This window comes from Austrofundulus limnaeus, unplaced genomic scaffold (genome assembly GCF_001266775.1).
Source record: "Austrofundulus limnaeus strain Quisiro unplaced genomic scaffold, Austrofundulus_limnaeus-1.0 Scaffold424, whole genome shotgun sequence".
NCBI classification, from domain to species: domain Eukaryota; kingdom Metazoa; phylum Chordata; class Actinopteri; order Cyprinodontiformes; family Rivulidae; genus Austrofundulus; species Austrofundulus limnaeus.
In genome coordinates this window covers 47,000-51,263 of record NW_013952826.1, presented here as the reverse complement: position 1 = coordinate 51,263, position 4,264 = coordinate 47,000, and the positions used below count along the sequence as shown (strand labels likewise).

General features: G+C 42.5%; 1 protein-coding gene across 1 annotated transcript in view; it reads left to right on the top strand.

Annotated features, from left to right (window-relative positions):
* macf1a (microtubule actin crosslinking factor 1a) overlaps window positions 1–4,264 on the top strand; it is a gene marked incomplete at its 5' end in the record, with an annotated part of 93,266 nt that overhangs the window by 53,683 nt on the left and 35,319 nt on the right.

Sequence of the window (4,264 nt, the reverse complement as noted above, 5' to 3'; positions counted from 1 at the left end):
ACTTCTGCCAACACGAGTGCAGAAACCGTGTTAAGTTGTCTGTGGAACATAAACTCAGATACCAGATAAGAACGGGTCCAGTTCCGCTGTTTGTTGGTGATTTAGTTCATTTTTATCCACTGAACCCGTCCGGCTGCACCGCCAAAATAAAAGCCCAGCCAAAACAAACAGCAGAGAGCCGTCCTGCTGATGGAAAGTGATTTTAAATAGAGCGACAGCTTCGACCACGCTGACAGAGTTTAGAGCAACAACGTCTGGACGGGTCGAGATGATCCACACAGGAAGTGGGTCGGGATGTTTTCACCAGGAAGCTCCTTTCAGTTGAACACGAGGCCTCGACCAGAGCCTCCCTGGCAGGAGGAGGAGAGCAGAAGGTCTCTGGATTAACATGAAGCTCATTCTGAAGCACAGCGTGTGCACGTGGGTCCACAGAGCGTCCTCGGGCAGACGGACAGATGGACGAACTGAAGCGTGGGAACAGACAGGAGGCTGTTCTCCTCCTCATCTCAGCTCATTTAGGCTTTATTATCACTTTCAAAATAAAAGCATGTTTTCAACAAACATGCAGATTCGTTTTGATTGATGTGATAATTCTGGCTGTGAAGCAACCGCCTCCGGGATGAACYGGGGACGGTTTTAAAAAGCAACAGGAACACATTATTATCCACGCGAAGGCTCAAGTCTTTGGTTTGAAACGTGAGAAAACTCGTCGGATGTTTCGGTTTTTTTCCTCTTTATGACGCAAATGTTTGAAAAATCACAAAATCTACAGGAAGATAATTCATGTCAAATCAAAGCTTCCTGCCAGCTGGTTTGAATGCAGATATTTGCATGAGATTTGTTTTTTCTGGGATTTAACCCCTCACTGTGGCTCGAAACCAGTCCTCCACCTCTCCGTTCTGCTGAGAAGGGAAGAGGAAGAGGTGAAGGCAGGGGCAGGAAGAGGAGGAATAATGGGAGGAAGGAGGAGTGCGGTGTGGGCAGAGCTGTTTCTGGCTGCAGAAAATCAGATTTGATTCCTGCTTTGAACCGTTCTTAGTGTTCGTACCTGCAGAGAGATTAAACCTCAAACATCCTGCTTCCTGCTGGTTTTATGACGGTTACAGATAAATTCTGTTTCCTCCTCGCTGGACGGGATTAAAACATGATCCAGAGTGACGTTTTTTTATTTAAATCCAGAGCGTCCACACGTTAAACACAGCAGGCTCTTCAGTCTTTAAATCTGGTTCTATTATTGAGTTACGTCTCATTTCCTGCTTAAAGAATACAAATGTTAAACTGTTCGTTGTTTTTTCTCCAATTCTAAACACTTCTTTCTGAGTTTGACTCTTAAAGGGATCCATGATGAGTTCTAACACTAGACTTTAGTTTAACTGTAATATAAAGACTGAAAAAATACTGTAGGATGTTTAGTTTTAATCTTTTTTTAAACTAAAATTTTAAAAATATATTTTAACACGGACGGAGCCATTTTATTTCCACACAAAGCATTCTGGGTAAATGATGACGTGGATAGGTCCTCGGTGCGAGGCTGCTAGCGAGCTATATCCACCCTGAAGGTTAATCTTGGACAATATCTGATGATCGACTCTTTTAAATGAAACCAGAGAGCGTTGACAGAGAGGAGAAGGTAGAAATGACTCAGCCTGGAACTGAAAATATGGATGGAGGACAACAGGTTAGCTTGTTTGTCGAGCTAGCACATAGCTAATACTTATAAGGCAATATAGTGTCGGCGCTAAAGCTAACAGGCTAAGCTGAGGTTCTTATTTGATGAAGCAGCTCTGTTGTTACAGATGATTTTTTCTATTTTCAGTTATTTTCTGCGATTTTAGCCAAAGTTCAGCTGTTATTAGCTAAAGTTAGCTTTTTTAAGCTAAATACATTTTTTTGTAGCCAACACAACCTATTTCTGCTAAGTTCAGCAAACTTGTGCTCGTTATGCTTCTTTATTCTAATTTAAATAATTCAAGCTACAATTTAGCTGTTTTTCTGAAAATATTGGCTGTTTTAGCTATTTACTAAAAATGGTCACTTTTTAGTACTTTTGTGCTTTTTTTGGCGATTTTAAATTTTTTATAACACTTTCACTTTCTGAGTGCTACTTACAACTGGGTGCTACCTTTAGCTTATTTATGCTAATTTTAGCTTTTTTTAAATTCTTTTTCAGCCTTAGATCTGCTTCTTTCTGCTATTCTTCTGATGTTTTCTACTTTGTTTTGTTCTGCTAATTTGTGCTGCTTTTTACTGTTTTTCTTCAAACCTCAGCTTTTTTTTGTTTTCAGCTTTTCAAAGTGAGCTCACATGAACAATTTTACTATTAAATATTTTAGCTCAGTTTCAGCAGCTGAAGTTTTCAGCATGAAGCGTTAATAATGTGCTGACACGTTCAGGCTCAGATCACAGTAAGATGTTTGTTTTTAAACGGTTGAATCGCTGCACTTGTTGGGCTGAGATGAGGACTCGTCCAGCTGGTTCTGTTCCACCTGCTGGGTTCGTCTGAGCTGAAGGCAGGAAACTGGTTTGGGTTTTTAGTTCCAGATGGAGCCGAAGAAACGAGGAGAAGCTGAAGCGGAGGGAGTAAAGGATGATGTGAGGAAGAGGAGGATGACTGTGTGTGCGTGTGTGCGTTCCTGCTGGCCGAGGTGGGAAGAATGACAAGTATGTGGGACTTTTTTCAGAGCTGCGGTCGGTTCGAACAGCCTGAGAGGAACAAACCCACAGAGTCYGGTGGAAAAACCAGGCTGAAGAACATTTTTATCCTTTCTGCTGCCGTGTCGATGAGAAACCAGAGAGCAGAGTTTATTTCCTCCTCTCAGACACACAAACACGTCAGGAGGAGGTGCAGGGTGGAGCRGGTCACGGCTGCAGCCATTGTTGTTCTGACCCACACACTTCCTGTTCACAGCAGCTGTGACGCCTGCTGCTGTGACCCAAACAGGACAGAACCACACCGACCGCTGTGCCACCGTGCAGCCTGAACACACAACTGGACCTGCTCAGAACCACACAAACAACCGGTTCACACAACATAAAAACACATTTCCTGTGTAAAATCAGAGCRAAGGAGCAGCTAAGATGTTCTGAAAATGCTGAAACTGAGTGTTAAAGCTACAGGAAGGATTAAAGATTAAATAATTAACTGGATAAAAGTGGCTAAAAGCTAACATTAGCTAATGACTTGCTAAAAAGTTMAATTAGAAAGAGGCTGGTCAAAAGCTAAATGTAGCAGAAAAACAGTTAAAAATAGCAACAGGCTACAAGCAACACAACAATGCCTTAAAGCTAATCGTTACTAAACACTTGTTAGAAATAAAATAAAATTCCTCAAATTTTAAATGTAGTAAAAAAGTAGCTAAAAGCTAAAAATAGCAAAGGAAAAAATTAAAAATCTTGAAATAGAAAATGCCTGGCTGAAAATTTGAATTAGAAATAGGATAGCTAAAAGCTAAAAATTGCATAAAGTTGCTAAAAATAGCAAAAGACTGATTAAAACCTAAATGTATCAGAACAACAGCTAAAAGTAGCAAAAGCCAAGATTAACTAAAAGCTTAAGATAGCCGACAAATAGCTTAAAGGTCCGTTTACCAGTCCATTTAAAAGTAGCCAAAGGCTAGCTAAAAGCTAAAACTATCAGGACAATGCTYTAAAGCTAAAAGTAGCTAAAAAGACTAAATCAGGTTGAGCAGCTGAAGCTGATTTCAAAACAGATCTGAAATTATTTCTTCAGTAATGTTCACTTTGCTCTTCATCGTTGTTCTTTCTGATATTCCTGATAATTCTCCACTACACTCTAAATAAATAAACCGGTCCCCCTGTGGTCAGAACCGGTCCCGCTGTGGTCAGAACCGGTCCCGCTGTGGTCAGAACCGGTCCCGCTGTGGTCAGAACCGGTCCTGCTGTAGTCAGAACTGGTCCCGCTGTGGTTAGAACCGGTCCACCTGTGGTCAGAACCGGTCCCGCTGTGGTCAGAACCGGTCCCCCTGTGGTTAGAACCGGTCCCCCTGTGGTTAGAACAGGTCCCCCTGTGGTCAGAACCGGTCCCCCTGTGGTTAGAACAGGTCCCGCTGTGGTCAGAACCGGTCCCGCTGTGGTCAGAACCGGTCCCGCTGTAGTCAGAACCGGTCCACCTGTGGTCAGAACCGGTCCCGCTGTGGTCAGAACCGGTCCTGCTGCTCAGATGGGCCATGGAATGGTGTGAAAGTGTAGCAGCTTGTTTCTGTGGGTTTGGTGAATTGTTGACGATCAAATCGTGGTTTTAGAA